This window comes from Scardinius erythrophthalmus (genome assembly GCF_964197995.2).
Source record: "Scardinius erythrophthalmus genome assembly, chromosome: 10".
Taxonomy (NCBI): Eukaryota; Metazoa; Chordata; class Actinopteri; order Cypriniformes; family Leuciscidae; genus Scardinius; species Scardinius erythrophthalmus.
In genome coordinates this window covers 26,649,241-26,672,443 of record NC_138230.1, presented here as the reverse complement: position 1 = coordinate 26,672,443, position 23,203 = coordinate 26,649,241, and the positions used below count along the sequence as shown (strand labels likewise).

General features: G+C 37.3%; 1 protein-coding gene across 3 annotated transcripts in view; it reads right to left on the bottom strand.

Moving 5' to 3' along the window:
* Positions 1 to 17,570, bottom strand: part of phactr4a (phosphatase and actin regulator 4a) — a 94,199-nt gene extending 76,629 nt beyond the window's left edge. For all 3 annotated transcript variants that reach the window (XM_081377114.1, XM_081377116.1, XM_081377119.1), the window contains exon 1: positions 17,176 to 17,570. The gene's annotated coding sequence lies outside the window, so the exon portion shown is untranslated. The remainder of the gene's footprint in view (positions 1 to 17,175) is intronic.
* Positions 17,571 to 23,203: the final 5,633 nt, after the last annotated feature.

The window sequence follows — 23,203 nt, the reverse complement described above, 5'->3', positions numbered from 1 at the left end:
TGTGTTTGAGTGTGTCAGTAAGTTTGTGAGTTTGTGTGTGTGTGTGTGTGTGTCCAGTTCCAGGTTTGTGTGTGAGCAAAATTTGCAACAAAAAGTCTGTGGAGCAGTCATAGCATAGAAATGTAGCAATGGCAAAGTCTTTATATCTGACACTAAGTGTTGGCAATGGGAATGTGTACTTGTCAATAAAAATATATGATATATATATATATACAGGGTTTTTCCTACATTGAAAATTTTTTGGCGGCCGCCAAAACGATTTTTTGTCCCGCCAAAGCCTTATTTGATCTGTAATTGGGTTTTGTGAGTGAAGCAGCTGCCTAGGCTACTGACGGTCCGGAGAGAACGATCACATCGCCCCACCCCCGCACGGGCACTCTCCGTCTTCAGTTCTGTCTTTGCTCTGTCCCTCGCATCAAAATCAACTGATGCTAAAGGTCGGAAGACCGAATCCATGTTTCACGCGGTGCATTCGGAGAATATATTTGCTGAATTAGCGCTGGGTGTGAATTGCAGTAAAAAAAAGTTTGCCTTATCTTCTCTTACAACTTGTGACAAGCATCCCGCACATGCAGCTGACATAACTTTAAATAAACGCAAAAAAAAGTTTTAAGTGTTTTTGTGTGTGTTGACAAATCTTTCGTGATGTCCTAACCACTGACTGATACAACAGCAACAGCAGCAGTGCTGACCACGACACTTGAGAATGATCACCGACACCTGTCCTCATCCAATCACAGCTTTTTTTATCACTGTTTTGAGACAAATCATTGTTTGATTTGCGAACATCCTCTGCCGTCTGGTCGCTTCCGCTTCAAGCCGGACTCGTCTCGCGCTAACGGTAATTTCCTTTCACTGTCCACGTTTTGATTTCGGCTAATCAATTTTGGCGAATGCAAACAACGTGATTATTGTTCATGAGTCTAACATCCAGCCACGCAAGAAAACATGTAATCTACCTGAGGGAATAATATGCTCAAAAAACATTTCTGATTATTATTAATGTTTTAAAGCTTTTAGAAAGTACATAGAAAGCTTTTGTAACATTATCTTAACTGTCACTTTTGATTAATGTAATGCATCCTTGCTGAATAAAAGTAGGCAATTACTTACTTTATTTTTTTTCCCAAAAAATAATCTTACTAACCCCAAACTTTTGAACTGTAAGCCTAGTGTATAATGTTAAAAAAGCTTTCTATTTTAGATCAATGCTGTTATTTTGAACTATGGTTTGTTTGTAATGTGACTTTTTTCATGTATGACATTAAAATTATTTTTAGAATTAAATACATAAATAGGTTAAGCAATACAAATGTGTTTATGTCTGATAACCTTTTAAACACAAACTTAACTGCAGACACTGAAATGACGTACACTGTGTGATACAGTGCAAATATTTTGAGTGTCCCTCATTTTCTTATAAATAACCACGATTGTCCCGCATTTTCCTTTTCTGAAGTTGGCAACCCTAACTGTCACACACACACACACATGCAGGAATACAAACAAACGCAAGCATGCACACACACTGACATCCACATGCACAGACACACACCCATACACACACACACATACAAATCCACATGCACAGACACAAACACAAATACACACGCGCACACACATGTACGCACGCATACATACACGCACAGACACACACACAGACACACACATACACACACAGACAGACATGCACATACTACTACTTGTTTTTAGGTATACACATAAACACGCAAAACAGCCAAATTGCTCCACGTCATTTCTTTTTGTGAAAAGCCAGTGCAGGCCTGAGCGGCGGTCATATTTTGTACCGCCATGCGGTAGGCTACATCTAGTTGTTAGGTCATTTTATCTAATGTTATGGAATCTTATTGTAAAGTGTTTTTAATACTACAGTTTCCATCTTTGTAACTGTGATATACACTTTAAAGGTGCATTGCGCAAGTCTCTGAGTTTTTGCAGAACTATGCCCCCTTCTGGCGACACGCGAAACTGCAACCAGAGTTGTGCACGCGGTTACGTGGAGTTTGCGTTGGGGTTTGGGATGAACTAGAAGCCGGTCTCTTTGAATCCATCTTCTACTTTTGCCAAAGTCGCTTGAGTTGTCTTCGCTGATGCGGATAATGGCGGCGAATACACAAACCTGCCAGACATAGCCAGGTGAGCGTGAACGCTAGGGCTGCACGATTCTTGCTAAAATGTGAATCACGATTTTTTTCCATGGGAATTGAGATCACGATTCTCTTGAACGATTCTAATATTTTCAACCAAAATGTATTGCACTTAAGTACAAAAACAACAACAACAAAAAACAAAGGACATTCAGTATAATAAAGTGCAGGAGTAACAAAAAGTTTCTCTTTTCTTTATTTTAGACCCCTTAAAGTGAATAATTTAAGCTTTATGTTGTTTAACATAAGACAACATTAACATATACAATAATAAATAAAAATAACTAAATAGAACCTGTGAATTTTGCTCCATTTGGCACATAATGTAGGCTACATAGGCCTAGTACTTACATCTACTGTGTTTACGGGAATACTCGACTTGGCATTTTGAAATATTTCTGTTTATTTGGCCGTTTAGGCGCGCAACCAGAGACTACTGCTTGTCCGTGTTGCGCTCGGAGCAGTTCTCTTTCGCGACTTATCGATTTCATTTCAATATAAAGCACATCCTGCTCTTTTCTTTCTCATTCATTCACGTTTTGTTTTTAATAACTTTAAACAGGATCATCAACTGAAATCTGCGCGGATTATCAAAAATACGACACATTTATAGGACATAAGAGTCTCTGCGGCAAAAGTGAAAGTAAAAGCACAGCAAAGCACCCGTTTCAATAAGGATATATTCAAGTTTATATAGCCTACTTTTACATTTTCGCTGCTGTTCTAAAAGCGTTTCGTGACACTCGCGAACAGCACTGAACATGCACTACAACTTGAAAATTATCAGGGTTTCCCATACATTCATTAATTTGTGGCGGCCCGCCACATATCAACGCTGACCGCCACGGATTGATTCAGATTTTTTAACTATTTAATATGGGTAAAATTGTATTTTATTCGCGCTGCTTGCCCCCCCCCTGTCTCTCACAAACTGACAATGGAGGCACGACTAGCCCCTCCTTCTCTTACCGCACGATCTGAATCAAAACATGAGCATGTAGAGGGCGGATTGTTGCCGGTGCTTAATGCTTATTCCCCCAGTGAAGATTCCAGAATCAATCCGGAGTTGAATGGTTAGTATAATGAACACTGTTGCTCAACATAACTCTGAGAAGTTGTCTAGATGTTAAGCACGGTCGCGTTTCATTACAGATTCGCGCAAAACTTTTGCAGCGCGGTCGCGTTTCATTACAGATTCGCGCAAAACTTTTGCGTTTTTTTTTTTCTAAATATAAATTAACGTTACAACTATTGCGAAATGACGGCGTTTCCATTAACCGATGTTATGCGACTAAAACGTAATTTGTTCCTCTCGCGATCAGTCATTCCAAAAATCATTGCAACGGACGTTGGTAGGTTCATATCACAGCCACCAGACTAGACATTATATTATTATTATCTCCAGGTTCAGGTTGGTGTGTGTTGGTTTTTGTCCACCTCAATCTCCAGGTGTGCGTGTGTCTGAGTCTGTGTGTGTCCACCTCCAGGTCCAGTTTGGTGTGTGTGTGAGCCTGTGTGTGTCTGAGTCTGTTTGGGTCTGAGTGTGTGTGAGTGTGTGTCTGTGTTTGAATCTGTGTGTGTGAGTCTTTTTGAATGTGTGAGTGTGTGTGAGCCTGTGTTTGAGTGTGTCAGTAAGTTTGTGAGTTTGTGTGTGTGTGTGTGTGTGTGTGTGTGTGTGTGTGTGTGTGTGTGTGTGTGTGTGTGTGTGTGTGTGTGTGTGTGTGTGTGTGTGTGTGTGTGTGTCCAGTTCCAGGTTTGTGTGTGAGCAAAATTTGCAACAAAAAGTCTGTGGAGCAGTCATAGCATAGAAATGTAGCAATGGCAAAGTCTTTATATCTGACACTAAGTGTTGGCAATGGGAATGTGTACTTGTCAATAAAAATATATGATATATAAACATTATATAATTATATTATAATGTTTATATATATATATATATATATATATATATATATATATATATATATATATGATATTTTTAACTTAACCAACCCCCCAGAACCCCCCCCCCCCCCCGGTCCCCGGTCCCCGGTCCCCAGTCCCCAAACACCACACCACCGCAAATAGAATCTAATTCTGTGGGAAACACTGATTATTATTATTAACCTACACTTTTCATTAACTTCGGTAGGCTGTACAACAAGGGAATTGTAATTGGCTGCTTTTTCTGCAGAGAGCCGATCTTTGTTGATGTGTCTTAATTTATTTTTTTAGTTTGTTGGTAAAGGGTGAGAGAGCGTGCGAGCCACATGATCTTTGCCAAAGAGACAGGTATGGCTCGCGAGCCATAGGTTCCGTTCCCAACCACTGGTGTACACGAATCGTCGGTCAGCCATCACAACCCTATTTTGTTATTGTGTGAGTGTGACCAATAACGCGTGAATGCAGCGTGATCTGAATGCAGGGAAATACCCGGAAGTGAATCGCCATCATTAAGAAATGAGATCGCATTTATGTCTGAAACGAGATCGTGATTTTTTTTCGATTAGCCTAATCGTGCAGCCCTAAACGCGCATGACGTCACGCCCAGTCGATTCCGTCCCGAATCCCTCTTATTTATTTTACTGTACAGGATTATAGAGGCAATCGCAGAGATCATAGAAGGGCTCATTCAGCCCATCAGGCAATTGTTTAAGCATGTATGGGTTAGAAAAACGGGTATTTTTAACATGAAAAGTTGCTTAATGCACCTTTAATATAATTATGTAAATTTAATCTAAATTAAGCTTTGGTACCGAAATTGGTACCGAGAACTAGGGCTGAACGATATATCGTTATCGTATCTATATCGAGATATGAACTTTCAAGATATTAATATCGAAAAAAGCAACGATATAGACGATATAGATTTTCCCTCTCCACGCTCGCCCTGCATACAACTCTGGCAGTCACAACAAACATCAGTTTTACGAGTGCCCTTGAATGCACCGCTAAAGCCAGCGCGCGCACACTACCAGGGACGTGGGAACTATATTGTGAGAGGGGGGGCGGCGTTTCCATGGTGACGCGTCATTGCTTGTCACGTGACACACCGCAGCAGCAACAGCGCTGAATGAATGATGATCTGCTTTTATGTCATTTTTCCTTTTTTATTCAGAATATTCACAAATGTGTTAGCTATGGCATGAAATATCTGATATTCCGATTGTCAAATACAAGTATACAAGTGGAAGTATATTGTTGTTTAACCCTCTGAGGTCGACAAACGCGCCGGCGCGTTTTGCTGGATTTTCTCCACATTGTAGCACTATAAACTTAAATTTCTCCGTCATTTATGGTCATACAGAAAAAATAAATATAAAAAAAGAATCTGTGGTATTTCTACTTTTGTATGTGTCCACTTCCAATCAAATCAAAACATTGTGCTTTTGTAAAATAAAGAAAATAAACAGTGTGTGCGTTCTGCCTCTCCGTCGCGGTGAACTTTTTTTTCTTGAGCACGTCTATAAACTGAAACAAAACTCAGCGAATACTTGTCACACATTTATGAGCCATACACCTTTATAAACATTTAAGTGTGTACTTTTAAATGATCGGATTCAAAACGAAAACAAATATTCTCTGTTTAAGTAATTTGTATAAAACCAACAAGATTTCCAGCTTCTCAAACGCTTCCTAATTATTTTTAATTCGGCCACGCCCACTCGCGCAAAAGATATTCACATGCAAATCTCCACATGGAACGCGATCGCCCTCATTACCTCAACAACAAAACACTTCACTTCACTTTTCGTCGAGTTTGAAAGACGTGCCTGAGCTTACATTGGATTTACATCAGAAGAAGAAGAAGAACGATATTTGAAGACAAGAAAGATAAGGTAAGTAATTCTTACATATTAGTTTGCTATTGTTGCATAAATTTCACATTGCAGTTGAACTGTTGCTAGATATATGGTGAATATTATAATATTTAGACCCGTGTTTACTGTTACTGTGTTTGTGGATATCTGCTCAAACGTAGATAGGCTATGTATATGGTAGGCCTAACCATAATGTTTTATATTTGATCGCAATCGCGTTTTAATGTATCATATTTTTGATCGCGATCGCGTTTTAATGTATCATATTTTTGATCGCGATCGCGTTTGAATGTATCATATTTTGGAAAAGCAAAACGCTCCAAACGGCTTCATGTTTTTACTATTATCTCATTTCATATCATCATAACGAATGGAAACATTTAAAGTAACATGATAATCAATATATTTTTCTCTAGCTTAGTTGTTACTGAAATCTTTTTGAAAATATATATAGGCTGCTATATTGTTATTATTTTATGCAGCACTGCGCATAGCCTATACCTACAAGGCACAACAAACCTGGTGTTCATTATATATTGTTGGAAACATTTGTGTGAGTGTGTGTGTGTATTCTGTGAATTTTAAAAAGCAATTTTAACAAGAAAAATCTAAAATGTATTCCCAAAATCGTGCAGGCCTTTCTCTTGATATCAGTATGTTCACTTTTTTTTTTTTTTTTCAGGGCCCAGATGCCACTGAGTCCTGCTGACTTCAACATTCATAGTACATGTCTCTGTACATGAACATGGTAAAGTGAAAATCAAACACCTTAGAAAATGAAAGGTATGTACAATGTTTTTAGGAATGGCACAAAGGTCTCTTTCTTCAATAAGTGCTTTTTTGTTGTGTATCTTTGGATTATGTTGTGTTGTAAATAAATCCAAACAATTTTAAAAGCCATTCTTTTTTAAATCTCCTCATTCTTTGTGCAAGGGTGGTCAGAATGATGGGCCCTGATAAGCTCCTAATAGGGCCATTAGGGAGGTTCTTTGTCTTTCTCAGGTGTGGAAAGCTTTCATATTAATGAGGTGATCCGCCTCTTCGCATACTGCTTTCTAGCACAAAACACGTCGTAAAATTTTTAAATCAATATATTGTCTTCTCTGAATGAGCAGTCAGGGTGATTCTCACATAGTTTTAGAGCAAATATTCTAGGCTACGTGATACAATTTTCAAAAGTCTTGTGAAGAAATAATCAGTATGGGTTTCATGACCTTATTTCAGTGAGAATTTATTTTTGTATTTTCACAAACCACGCATAAATGTCATTATCTCAAAACTACAAACTGTTACATACATTCTGCTGATATATTATTGTAGCAGAGTTTGTGCTGAATACAGTGTAATTAGACTTTAGCCATGAAAATGTCACAAGTAACAGAAATAACCACAAATGTCAGAGCATGTCAGAACACCTCCAGGGCCCAGAAAACAGCTCAGACCTCAGAGGGTTAAACACCTTTATAACGATCGCGTTAGTTGAGCTGTATGCGCGATGGGCGCCGCCGTGTTAGTTTGTGCCGCAGACGCAGTTCAGAGAATCGGATCTGAGTAAACATTGAAGTTACTTACACAATGTGTATCTGATATGAATAAAACGTGTCGAATTATAATGGAAAGGATTATTATTACCTCTTCCATAGACATCAGTGTGTATTTTACAAACTCTAAATGTATTGTTTTTTTAGTACTTACGTAGTCATATCGTATTGTATCGATATTGGGATATCTGGCATGAAAATCGAGATATGAAATTTTGTCCATATCGTTCAGCCCTACCGAGAACCGTGGATTTTCACTGGTATTGGTACCGAATACTGAAATTTTGGTACCGTGACAACACTACCAAGAACATAGGAGTTTACTCTCAGTTTATTTGCTTCTATTTAGAACACTTGATGATTATCTAATCAAAATAACTAGCCTATGTATTGTAGTGATAAAAACAACTGAAATAGAATGCATTTCTGATTTATGTTCCTGTTGGCTACATGAACATATCAATGTTGAGAAAGCAATCACGTCACTAGCTTTAAATAGTAAACTTCGCCGGCTAATGAATACATTATTATCGATTATGGTCTATTACTGAACTGATACCGAATCGTCCTTGTCTGCATCGCGATGCATCATAGAAACGATTAATTTTGACACCCCTAGATGGCGCTGAGAATGCCAGAGCACACAGCGCTCCCATTCTCCATCTTCATTAGTTTACGATCTGTTTAACAGTCCTCTCTCATACATTTTTAGATAGAACTGTTAAACAAGAAAAGTAGACCTTATATGAAAAAGTATTAGCATTTGCCATGTGGTTGATGTCCAGTGTCACTAGCTGAGCAGATATCCATAATCATGTTTCGCTTGGCCCCCTCAAAGTTGCATTGGATTTTCTCCTTGGCTTAGCATAAAGGTTGAGAGTTCCTACTATTATTAGTAGTAGTATTATGTAGTGTAATGTAGACTGAGACACTAGGCCTAGGCTATATCACAACTAAAAGAGGTTTGAGTTTCCTTTAAAGTTCAGGTACAAATGCACTTACTTTGTTCGATTTACATACTGAATATGGGTTGGAGCTCTAAATTTTGAACTCTCAAAGTGCACCAGATTTATGAATTTAAAGGCCCACTGAAGTGCTATGGAAATCGCAGCTTTTAATGTGTTGACGTAATTTAACAGGAAGCTAAGGCGGGACATATTGAATAGCTCCTCCCCCTTTTCAAATAGCCAATAGCATTTAGTTTACCTCACAGACTGCAAGTCGTACTTGACAGTACCATGGAAGCAAATTCGAGCGCTGATGATACACTGGATTCAATAGTAGAGGTGTGAATAAATTCTAGCCATTTCATTCTTAACCAACGTACAGTTGGAAAACAGAATAAAACTCGAGTGTTTGAGCAACCGAACACACATCTCCAGCCCATATTGCTCTGTGATGTGTTAACAACGGTCGCTTTGGCCAGGTGTTATTTATAGCATAGGGGGCGGGACATTTTAGATTCTAGAGAGCATTTGATTGGACAGAAGATGTGATGAGAAGCTGAGGTCCGCGGTGATGTCATAAAAATCCATGATCCATTTTAGCGGAAGTGAGAGACTGTAAGTTTTGAATGCTTATATCTCCTAAATGCGAATTTTGTAATTATTTTGGAACACAGAAGCCAAAAATGCCAAAAATGCCAAAAATGACGTACGCAAAAAAATATTCAGACTTATAAAACCGTTCGTACGCCAGAACCTGCGCAGAATTCACTTTATAAATCCCAGTCAGCGGAAGATTGTGTGCACATGCTCTCCACCCTAAAATAACCATATATGGAGCTTACAACGCCTAGTTTTACTATGCATATCCTCATCTGCATATCATTTGCATATGATTATTCATCCACGTGATAACGTTTAACGGTACAAGACACATTACATTAATAAAAATCATGTAGGCTACCTGCCTATCCTTGTCTTGTTTTTGAATACATAAATCAAATAGTGTAAAATACATTTCATCTTTTCCACTGGACGAATAGTATTTTTAATTGATTTATATTTTTAATGGAAACAGATAGGCCTTCTTGGGCATTATTTGCACGAAACTATTTTCTCAGACAATCTTGTATTATCATGATATGCAATTATCTCTGTGGTTAAAACATTAAAACACAGCATGCTACAGGAAAAGTGTTCGAAAACACCGCATCCACAACAAATATTTCTATTGATTGAATTTGAATATAAAAATTTTTGTCACTTCTCAGTAATGATTTCATGTTTAAGTGTTCTCCATTAATTTGAATGGCATATTTAAACTAAATGTTTATATCAGAAGTAAAACATAGTTGAAATCATTATTATATTCATTTAAACTGCGTCAGTTTCACTAAACGGCCCAACGCGCTCGCTGGCGCGGACATGTAAGAAGGGATGGATATTTGCTTCAAGTGACTTGGTGAGTGAAATTATATTTGTATTATCTTGTATTTCTTTAGATTTCCTTTCTAAAAGTGAACAAAAAGACGCTTAACTCCAGCTCACCATCGGGATGATCATCAGCTCAGGGTAGGGCTGCTCGATTATGGAAAAAATCATAATCACAATTATTTTGTTCAGTATTGAAATCACAATTATGTAACACGATTATTTCACATGACTTTGGGAATGTGTTGCATTTAGCCTATTAAAAAGACACGGTAACACTTTACAATAATGTTAATTAGTTAACGTTAGTTAATGTATTAACTAACATGAACTAACAATGAGAAATACATTTGTTACAGTATTTATTAATCTTTTTTAATGTTAGTTAATAAAAATACAGCTGTTCATTGTTTGTTCATGTTAGTTCACAGTGCATTAATTAATGTTAACAAATACAACCTTTCATTTTAAGAACGTATTAGTAAATGGTGAAATGAATTTTAACAAAGATTAATAAATGCTGTAAAGTATTGTTCATTATTAGTTAGCCTAATGTTAACTAAGGTAGTTAACTAATGCTAATTAATGAACCTTATTGTAAAGTGTTACCAAAGACACCTATCAACAATTCTTAAAAAAATCTAAATTTGAACATTTATTGTAATTTTTGAACTATTAAAATAAATAATGTAACAGATAATACTTCAATGAGTATTTTAATAATTCCCGCAGGTCTACCACTTATGATGCGGGAAATTCCCCCGCAAACATTGACTCACTTTAGCCTGTAGTTAGTATGAGTATCCTAAATGAATCCACACAGATTATAAAATCAAATCAATCATTTTAAAACTTTCTCCAAGACGCAATTTCACAAACCGCGCGAGTGGTCAGCGGCGCCGCGTCTTCTCTCTCTCTCTCTCTCTCTCTCTCTCTGAATGTGTTGGACAAGGCAAGCGTCGAAACTACACTCTCGCGTTCAGGAGTCGGGACATGACGGAATTGTCAGTTGCACAATCGGGCCAGCATTGCATCGTAACTAAAGTTTAGCTTATCATTTTCACTTCTTTTAAGTCTTATCAGTTTAAACATTCGAGCTGAGAGAGTTTATGGCATCGGGAGGGGCGGATGTGCGCGTCATTCAGAACAGAGCGTTCTTTCAAAACAGAATATGGCAAAATAATCGTTTTTACTCGATTGTACTATTTTGGTAATCGTTGGGAGCCAAAATCGAAATCGAAATTCAATTAATTGCACAGCCCTAGCTCAGGGATGACTGCGACATACCCGATCAGTCAGCCAACTCTCGCTGGAAAGTACCAGTGGCCAAGTGGCCTAATGTGGTCAATACTTGTACAGGAACACACAGCGCGTGGTTTCTCCGCGAGGGTCATTCCAATACTGGCCGTAATTCAGAACACAATTCCAAGAGGATGGCTCTTGGGAATCGAAATCGGCTCATGAGCCAATCATCATCATGAGCAAGGAAATCTTCACGGTCTCTGAAAACACGCTCCCTCCGTAGAGCGTCATTAGCAAGGTCTTCTAACAGCGCTAGAGCATCCATTATGATGATATGTTATATATGCACATACCTTTTTATAGCCCATTCATTAAAAAAAAATAGTAAATTCAAAGTATTTGCACCTGGTTAAGAATGCTGATAATGATAATTCAGGTTGATGCAATTTGATTTATTGGGTGATGTAATAGGATAATTTAGAAGTTTTTCATTTTAAATAGTTATTGCTATTTGGGCCAGTTGGTGTCGCCAAAACACATACTCTTCTTAAAGAGTGCGTACGCACGGTCAAGAGCATCCTTACGGTGCGCACTGATTTACGCCAAGTTTATTTTTTATAAATCCCGATATGTGCGTGGAAAAATGCGTACGCAAATTTCTATGCCCATTTTGTGCGTATGCAACGTTTATACATCAGGCCCCAGGGCTTTGAGACTTTTTCCGACATGTCTTTGTGTTCATACCAAAGCGATTTTAACTGGCAGTATTAGGCTAGCCCTTTGTTTAGTCAAAAGACGTTAGGCTAAACGTTGGCGATAAGCGCGCTCTATAATCGCCCTGGGGCCTCATGTATCAATCTTGCGTACGCACAAAAACTTTGCGTACGCTAGCTTTCACGCTCACGGTCGTATGTACTAACAGTGAAATTAACGTGAGAAAGTGTGTTCCTCCACGCCAATTTCATGTCTGGCGTACGTACATTTTTCATTGTTTTTGTCCGTTGACGACTCTTACAGGCAATGAAGTGAAGTTGCAAACATTACACAACGAATTGTTCTACAAGTCTAAGCATTGCTATTAATTTGCAATTTATAAAATAATTGACATATATTGTCACACGAGCCTTATGGGAATATTCTATCAATTATGCAATTAAGTAAGAACATATAAAAGCATATGCAAACTGATACAACCCTTAGTCTACTATGGCAATGGCAGCTTTGGTTTAATGTCCACCTTTATATCAGACCATTTCTTTTTAAGGTCATTTAGGGTAGACGGTGTACAGTTGAGACATGTGTACAGTTGAGACACCTTAAATAACTTGCGTTCGCAGCAAGCACAAGTTGTGATTTTTGCTGTGCACGTGCGTATTAGTGTCCTCTTTGATCGTGGGAAATTTGAACAACGGACGCATCTCCGATCCGAAGATAGATCTTCTAAAATTTTCTAAGATATGACGTTCACTTCACCATGCACTCTACACAATGAATAACTTATTATCCTTATGTGACTGTTAAACGTAACTGGTATCACCACAAACGTTATTCTGTGCCCTAAAAACTGGCATATTTCATGGTATTGTGTCATGCAAGGTAATTGCAAAATCTAGAGAAATGTGCGAGGTGGCCAGCGGGGGATAGTTGAGACCCATATCTAGGCTACTGTACCCCCAATAGAGTTCTATTAGGAAACACACTGTTTAGTTGTTCAGTGTTATGATAACAGATTAAACGTCATAATTGGCCAGCATAGGACGCAAATTAAAATAAAATTTGATATTTGTGATATTTAAACTGTGTAGGCTATTATTAATAAATATTGTTACATATCTTGTTCCTGCTTTATACATTTTAACCAGTGCTAATTTAAATAAAATGAATGAATGAATATAAATGGATGAATAAACAAAAATGTTGCCCGATTGTTATTTTCTTTATTTGTCTTTATTTATTATATTTACAATGAATGGTTAGTTACCTTTACATCATTAAAAATGGGTGTCTCAACTGTACCATGCACTGTCTCAACTGTACCACATATTGGTACAGTTAAGACAAAGTTGAGACAAAAAGCACCTTATTTTTATGAGCTAATTGTGGAAAATATAAACTACTTGTGGGTATTATTGATTTATAATATCTTAGTCTACAAGCTAATGAAATGTCATGGGGCGTGTCATGTGGAAATTCACTTCTTTTCAGTGTCTATTTTTGTGTGAAAAATCAAAATGCAAAAAGTGTCTCAACTGTACTCAGTCTACTCTACAGTACGACTTTCAGATCCCACCGCATTGACGGCATCAGCCAAACTCTCCCACTCATATTTTTTCCTTTTGTTATAATTCCGGAGGACAAAGTTCCAAATAATAATTTTTTTTTTTTCGTTTCTACTAGGGCTGCACGATTAACCTTTATCGCATCGACATTGAGGTTTTAACTCCCGCAATAACCTAACCTCAGGAGTCTGAGGTTTTTTCCCCCACCTCTGACATTTGAGTGACAAACCTATTAGCCAATCAAAATGGTCGAATCTCGCGTTCCTGGCTTGCTGGCCAATTAGAAATGGCAATGGAAAGTTACAAGGTTGTATGCAGTGCACCGTATTTCTGTCAGCAGCAAAGCAGCTAACACACAACGTGTAGGCTACCTCGAATTGTGCCAATAGAAAAAGCTTGTAACTGCGCAGAAATGGCCGAAATATGCGACCATTTTTTGAGAATGTGCGAGTTAAAATTTTATGTGGTCGCATTTGTGCGAGTGCATGGTCATGTAGCCTACTAAGTTAAATTCACGCATGAATTTTCTGCATTGAACTTGTTTTAGCGCCCGCCAAAGTGAATTTTTGTCCCGCCAAAGTATTATTTGATCGGTGAGTAATGTAGATGAACTGCTGCGCTTGTGAGTGACAGGGCGCATGTTTAACAGAACGAGCAGAGAGAGAGCCGGTCGCGCGCGCGCGCATTCTCTCTCTCTCTCTCTCTCTCTCTTCGGAGCCTGGCGAAAGTAAACAAGACTTCACAGTCTCCAAACTAAGCGCTGTCTTGCTCTCTCTCCCTCGCACAAAATAAATCGACACGGTGGTAAAAGGTCGGAAGACCAAAGTTTCATGTGGATCATTCGGAGATTTTTTTTCCCCCTGAATTACCGCTGGGTGTGAATTGTGCTAAATAAATTGAACTCAAAAGCGTTCCGGACATTTAACTGACAAAAAAAAAAAACTCTTTAATTAAACGAAAAAAATATCCAGTGATGAAATGTTTTCTGTGTTGACAGAAATCTTGGATGTCCATGTCCTAACTGCTGGGATAATCACACAACGCGCATGACACGTCCAATTCGCGAACTAATGACTCCTTTGAACCGATTCATTTTAATGAATGGTTAAAACAACTGATCTTTCCAACAGTGAACTCAGGAGACGTCTGAATCGGTGTATAACTAATCAGTAACACTTTACAATAAGGTTATATTTATTACATAAATTACATAAAAAGTACAGTTTTAAGCTTTAAAATAAATAAAACCAAAAAAATCGAAAATCGCACCGCAATCGCAATATTTGTCAGAAAAACCGCAATTAGGTTTTTTCTCAAAATCGTGCAGCCCTAGTTTCTACCTCCGATAGTAGCACCTCCAATTCACTTTCTGTAAAGTTTTGTTTCTTGCCGCCATTTTCTTACTGCTTTCTTTTGCCAAAGTGGACTCATTACCATATTTAAATTAATTTAATTAGGGGAGGAGACTGGGTGGGGCGTTGTGCTCGTGCATGTGCGCTCAATTTTACGTTAACTGGGATGTACAAAGAGAATATGCGTGGGATCCTTCGTACGCAGAGATTCATACATCTGGGTTTTTTTGTGCGTACGCGCATTTACAGCTTTGTCCGTACGCAATGTTTTAGTATGAATTCAACGCAAGTCTTTGTACATGAGGCCCCTGGTGTGAACAAGCCTTAAGTCTAACATATTCACACTAAAACCTAAAAAAAAACATTTACATTTTGATTTCAGGGGGCCTTTAACTTTAAAATGTACAAAATCTTACTCCGGGGGGGCATGCCCCCAGACCCCCCTAGAGGGACAGAGGTCCACCCACCACAGTTTCACAAAAATCCTTTGGGAAACACTGAGCTCCTATTGTGCTGGGTTAGTTAGACCAACTCTGAAATAGGAGGTAATTTAGTTCCGCCAAAAGGCGCTCCTAGAACTAAAATCATTCCCAGTTCGTGCGGTGCGAACACGCCAAAAAGCGGGAACTTCAGCCATTAGGGGCGAATGTCCCTATAGCCTGAGACAAAACCTTAAGTTGCTCAGAGAACTAAAATGACATCACAACAGCAATTTCAGGATGCTCACAGTGCACTTCATCATCCTAAAGAGCATCAAGAGCTCTGACCTCAACTAAACAATCCTTCATTGTCTGACAGTCATTGTTTGATGTGCTGACTAGATGAATGGAGGTTAAATGAGACACAGTCAAGCTTGAACTAGGCCATTTACTGAACAAAATCACTGCAACATTTGCAGGACACACAGCCACATTTTTCATTTATGATTAACCCCGAGTCCACTCTGTATTCTATGGAAGCTCATTTCCACAACATAAGAAGAAAATCCTGCTTTGGTGAATCTTAATTATGACATAAACTGTAATAATTATGACATACACTCTAATTATGAGATAAAAAGTTAAAATTATGAGTTAAATCCAAATTACGACCTACAACTAAATCATAGCCTTTATGAGATTAAAATGTTGAATCTGACACAAAAAGTCATAGTTATGAGCTCTATAGCCAAAACTATGGAATATACTGTCATAACTATGAGATGAAAAGTCAAATTTATGACACAGGCCACTACTAAGTCATAATTATAACATACTGTTAGTCATAATTATGAGATTAAGAAGATTAAATTGACACACTTGTAAATTTTACTTTTAATGTCATAGTTATGACATTAAGTCAAAATTATGAGATAAAGTAACAGTTATGACATAGCCTACTAAGTGATATTATGACAGAAATCATACTTATGAGATTAAAAAGACAAAAATCCTGACATAAAAAAATAAAATAACTCTAGATTTATCTTATCTTGGTAAGGTCATCATTTTAACTTTTTAATATCATATCTATGGCACAACAAATAAAAGTTATGACTTAGTATGTTATAATTTCACATTTAAAATCTCATATTTAAGTATGAAATAATGACAATTTACCAAAGCAGAAATGGGTTTCAATAGTATTAAGATGGACACCGCCACCAGCAAAGTTACACAACATTCAGTTTTCGCAGTACAAGTCATGACTTTTAAATGTAATAACTATGACAAAAAAAGATACAATTATTACTATGTCAATTTCATCTTTTTTGTCATCATTTTGACTTAGTCACTTTTGCCAATTTTTCCTTCCCTGAACTTTACAATAAACAGAGATGTCAGGACAGCACCAGTTATTCTAATTCCTGCAGTATGAGGTTTCAATGTGTATCTGGCAGAAAACAAACCCCGAGGTTGCCATTTCTGTGTGTATCTACCTGATCATTACCTGTGCCTGTTGAAACTTGCCCAGCCCAACTGAAACCATGTGGGGAATGCAATGAATTCGTGCATGTCAACGACAAATAAATTAATATGACCGAGTCACAAAACACAAGGATGAAAGTCACGACAACATAGTATAAATCAGTGTTGATGATCACATGGTGAAAAGGTGAATCACAGAACGGATGCTAACCTGACTCAAAACATAAGTCACTTTATCATTAACTAAATTACACGATAACATTATTTATACAATTATTTCCTAGACGTTTGTGTTTAAAAGATTTGCTTCGGGTGTTCACATTCTTTTTAAAATTGTTTATCATTGTTAATTATTTCCTGGTTTGCTCAGCTGATGATGTTTTGAAACAGCAACAGGTTGTTGAGCTAACGTTAATAGCAGTTAGCGGCTAATGTTTCACACCAAGTCAAAACATTAAACCATCACCTTTTATTATAATTGACGACATTTATACAACTTAAAAAACATTACCTGTGTGAATGTGTTAATAAAATCCCTCCATAAAACTTCTTAAGCCGTGAAGAGTTTTAAACGCGGGTCCCTCAGGTTAACCTTGCGGCTGTCAGTCAAACTCTGTCAGATCCACAAACTCCCAAGATGAAATGAGATGAAACAAAGAAACATCCGAAATGTTCTTGGATTAATATGTCCTAATCCAAAAGACCATCATGGCGTTGTTGTGGATTGAGTTAGTTCGGTTAACCCAATGTCAACTCGTGTTTATCGACCGCAGCAGTTGGTTGACTGTCAGGTTTCTACCTTCTCTGATCAAGCGCGAGATCACGGGTTGCCAGGTGTCTCACCTGGAATTCCTCCTCTGCAAAACCTGTGGTGGTTCGTTCTCTTCCATGGCCAGCATGTCATGTGACAAGGAAAAGCTCGAACTTGCCAGCAAAATCGTAAGGTTGCCAGGTTGCCTTAATAAATCCCTCCTTCTAAATGTATATTTTGCTAATTTATTTATTTTACATTTCATAATTACATTTTATATTTAAGTTATAACATGTTGTTGTATAATGTTAATGTTACTAATTGTATTAACTAAATATATTTTTATATATTTGTATATATGTTATGTTATATTATTTGACTGGACATCAACCATGTCATCATTACAGAATAGAAAATAAACTGGAAACTACCAAGCACTATTATTCTTATACATTTGTTCTTTATCAGTATGTGTAAAAATGCAAATGTTACATTTGATTTGATGTACATGTATTTTAAATTTCAATTTGACTTTAATAATAATAATAATAAAAGTGTCTTGTTTCTAAATATGAATTAAGCGTTTGGAGCCTTTACCCATTGCAGTGTTATTTTAGCATTATTGAAATACTGCTATAGTTTTGTAAATATGTTTGTTTTTATTTTTATGTTAAAGTTTAGTTAAAGTTTTAGTAATTTTGTGGTGTGTTTTGTCTTTTTTTATTATTATTTATTTCAGTTTTACTTCTAGTTATTTTAGTAATAAACTAAATGAAAATAAAAAATGTTGTCTTGGAAACTAAAAAAAGAGTTTACATTTTTTAATGTTATTTTATTTCAGTAAATGTTTACTTTTTTTCAAATGATGGAAATGTTTGTATGGTTTTAATTGTATTTGACTATAATAACTATAATAATAACCCATGTTCATAGCACTCACAGGACATTAATGGTTGGAAGGGCATCCAGCTGATGTGTGGAACTTGTTCCACTAATCACGCATGCCATCTAGTGGCCATAATTAAGACCACAAGCAAAACAAAAATCAATTTGTAAAGCCAATTGCTTATTTTGGTAGCATCTTCTAAATGTCTCTATAAATTTTCAGTCTAGAATAGGCCATATTAGTCAGTTATTCTGGTAATATAGTCTCTCTATTTACTTTAATCATATTTTTAAAGAAAACTACCTGTTGACCTCTCTTCCGAGGTCAGAGTTGGTGGGGGGTCTAGGAGTGTGCCCGAATTCGTGTACACAATATACTGATTCACAATAATAGAGCTGATTGAGATGCACCCTTAGAAACAGTGACAACCAAGGAAACAGAAAGGAAAAGTAGGAAACAATGAGAAACTAAAAGTCCAAAACTGATATGCCATATCCAGTTCTTTATGTATAAGTGAAAAGTCCATTCATTAGTTTTTACTTATGACAGTCTTTACAGTCACACAGGAAGTGTTTTATTAACAAGTGGGTCAGAGGCAAGCAGCTCCAAAACAAAACAAAAACCTTTCCTGTTCCTCTTTACCATCATCAGATTTTCAAATGTGATTTGAAATGTGTAGCTTGTTACAGAAAACATTCAAACTAGCATAGCATGCATACTGCATATTATGTTGGCTTATTAGCTGTTTATCATAGTATTTAAACAGCACAGAGTTTGTATAAAGTCTGCCGTCAAATGGACGGGCCCATTTTCATTTCTGCTTTTATTCAAGCTAAAAACATTTACCCTCACACATCCATCCTTATCTGTGAAACCTAAAACGTATTTTAAGAATCAGTAGACAAAAGTAGGAAAATGAAGCCAGTGAAGTGTAATGGAACATCTATAAATATGGCACCTTCTGGCAGCACCCGAAATATACACAATGTATGCTGTTTTCAACAGCCTATCCCACCAGGATTTGACTCTCTGAATGCTCTGCTTAAAGTTTAGCTTAGTCTCTGTAACTAATGTGAATTTGCTGATCAGTGTTCTGAACAGTAAAATTTTCCAATGTACGCTGTAAGCGACACAGTTTGTACAGTAGTAAACACATATGAAGGCTCAAAAGTACTTTAATAAAACTTTCGGGAAACAGGGACACAGATTAAACAGTTACAAAGCATTGGCAAGACAGGACAAACAGAACCGAAACAAGTCAAGTCAAGTCAAGTCAAGTCAAGTTTATTTATATAGCGCTTTTCACAATACAGATTGTATCAAAGCAGCTTCACAGTATTAAATTAAAATAATACATCAATGTTTGTTTCTAGTGGAAAACGTCCACGTTTGGTAATGCTGATCAATAGTATTGTTGATTGATTAATTAAATTAAATATCCCCAAATGTCCCCAACTGAGCAAGCCAAAGGCAACAGTGGCAAGGAACCGAAAAACTCCATCAGGTGACCTAATGGAGAAAAAAAAAAAACTTGGGAGAACCCAGGGTCAGTCAGGGGCCGGGGAAACACAGAGAACTTAAGTACTGGCGATAATGGGGTGCACACAGCTGAACTAAAAATGACAAATCAATTAACAACCATTACAATAAACTAAGGGAACCGGTGCAAACTAAAAACAAAGTCCAAATAGTAATAGTAATAGTAAACCAATCATATTAAAATGTGTATTCAGCCTATATTTAATCTTATAATTAATGCATAATCAGCAAGCTTGTCCCACACATGCCATAATTCATTCTCCTTTTTAATGACACACTGTAAGTTATATAACCTTAACATAAACAGACATATCAAACCAATCTGTAGGCGGAGACTGTGAGTTCCATTGAAAGTTATTGCTGGTATTACAAAGAGTTAATGGCCTTTATATAATATGTATTTATTACAGTTTTGCTCATTTGCAGTATTACACAAAGTTTCACAGCAACCCAACTCATGTAATCCTCCACACCTAAACAGTTATGCTAAATTGGCACTTCCCAATTTCTTTCTAATTCAGCATAATTAATTAGGGCCCAAGCCCTGAAAGGGCGAAGGCCCTATTGTTTCCGTAAGGATTATTTTTTTTTTTCTTCATTATTTTTTTTTTTTGCCTTTTTGCCACTTTTGGGGCCCTTAACATGCTCAAAAACTCTTGAAATTTTGCACACACGTCAGAACCTGCGGCCATCAGGGCCGGGCTGAAGCTGGTATTGGGGCGTGGCAGGGGGGCTCGACAGCGCCCCCTGGAATGGGGTCCGAAAACTTGGTCCATAAATCAAACACGCTTGCATGTAATAATATGAAACTCAGTACACATATAGATCTCATCGGGCCGAACAACTTTCGTGCTCTAAGTTTTACAAAAGCCCAACAGGAAGTCGGTTATTATACGTTGTTTGGAAAACGCATACAATGGAATGTGAAATACTCCTCCTAGGGATTTCATCCGATCGCCACCAAACTCGGTGAGAATAAAGTCAAGACATTGAGGATGAATTCTTGCGAACGGATTTTTGATATCTCGAACGGTTTGGCCGTGGCGAGGAAACGAATTTATGGCGAATAATGGGACACAGGAAGTGTGTTATAACTTCTGCATACATTAACTGATCTTGATGAAACTTCAGCAGTGTGTTCGTTGTAAGAGGCCGATCACATGGATGTGACTATTGTGAGTCAAAGTTATAGCGCCACCAACTGGCAGCAGGAAGTGTGTCACTTTCAAAATGCTTTGAAGTCACCCTCTTAATTTTACCCGATTTGCTTCAAACTTTCTGTGTATAATGTAAACACAGGGCAGATGTAGACCTGTGAAAGGATTATTGATATCTTAGATACTGTTGCCGTGGCAACGCATCAAGTTTTAATATTCTTTTCGGATGCGTTTGAGACTCTTAACATGCTTGAAATTGGATGAAACTCGACAGACACATAACACTTATTAGCCAGTAGACATGTGAAAAGTTTCAGAAACGGGCGTGGCAGGGGGGCTCAACAGCGCCCTCTTGAACAGGGTCTGAAAACTTGGTCCATATATCAAATACGCTTGCATGAATTAATATGAAACTCGGTACACATATAGATCTCGTCGGGCCGAACAACTTTCCCTCTGTCAAGTTTCACGCCAGCCCAACAGGAAGTCAGCTATTATGGGTTGTTTGGAAAACGCTTGCTGTGGAATGTGATGCACTCCTCCTAGAGAATTCATTCAATCACCTCCAAACTCAGTCAGCATGAAGTAAAGACATTGAGGATGCTAAATTGCGGACGGATTTTTGATATCTTGAACGGTTTGGCCGTGGTGAGGAAACGAATTTATGGCGAGAAAAGAGAGACACGAAGTGTTATAACTTCTGCATACATCAACTGATCTTGATGAAACTTCAGCAGTGTGTTTGTGGTAAGAGGCCGATCAGATGGATGTGACTATTGTGAGTCAAAGTTATAGCGCCACCAACTGGCAGCAGGAAGTGTGTCACTTTCAACATACTTTTGACAAAAGTGGGGGGGTTAGTTTTAAATACAGTAAAAAAAAGTTTTTATATTGTTCTCATCAAGCCGGACAACTTTCTAATTTACATTCATTAGCTCAGAGCAAAAGGAAGTCAGATATTTTGGTCTGAATGTGGATTTTTTTGCAAAATCAGCCTATGAATTTTTAGCCACTCCTCTTAAACTATTTATTTTATTCCCACCAAACTTTTTCAACATGATGAAAATACATTAAATATGCTAAATTGTGAACGGATAATAAATATCTCAAACGGTTTTGCTATGGCGAGGGATTAAAGTAATGTCCAAAAAGGAAAAACTAAAAGCCTCAAATTTTCTAAAAATGTAATTATATACCATTTATTTCTATATAAAAGTATGCAAACATCACAACTAAACATTTTATTATTTTTTTTCAATTTAAGAATGAATTTTAAGTTTAAAAACTGCCAGAATGGTTGTTTAGCCTAAACAATACATAAATAAAGTCAAACATAGTGCTATACTGCCCTCTTGTGTTCAAAATCAGGTAGGCCTATTATATCTATATAAAAATATACTAGGTATGTGACGGTGAGAATATTTTACCACCGGTTAACTGACGTGTGACACCGCTGGGGGCTTTTTAATCGCTAACTTAAAAACGAAAGTAAAATATGTTCGTCCGCACTGACATTTATATTGGTTGAGCAAGCGTTTCAAATGAATTCCTATGGAAGTAGGAATTAACTGAAAAACGTTCACTCTGTTCTGCTCGTTCCTCGCCGTGGACGCGCACCATTATGAATGCCCGTGCAGCCATGAGCATTTTAGTTTCATTTTAAAATTAGCGCCTTTCGGGGGGTGGATTGCTTGAAATTATTTTACAAAAGCACAATTTTGTGTTTTATTGCAACTGTACACAAATATAAGTTAACACTTTGCAGTTTGAATGTCGTCCTGTATAATGACGGAGTATGTTTTTATGTGTCTACTGTTCAATCGCGCCCACGCCACACACACACACGGTTTACTATCTTTGTGGGTACTCTCCATGGACTTAATGGTTTTTATACTGAACAAACTGTATATTCTATCTCCTCACACTAACCCTACCCCTAAACCTACCTATCCCATAAAACTTTCTGCATTTTTACATTTCCAAAAAAACTCATTCTGTATGATTTATAATCTTGTTTACCCATGGGGACCTCTATTTAGGTCCCCACTGTGACACGAGTCCCCATGAGTCTGTGTGCATTCAGGTTAAAGTCCCCACCGGGATAGAAAAACATGAACACACACACACACACTCCAGCATTACAATCTTGACATCGCAGCCTGTTCATTATAGCCTTAATAAAATATAATAATAAAATAGTCAACCT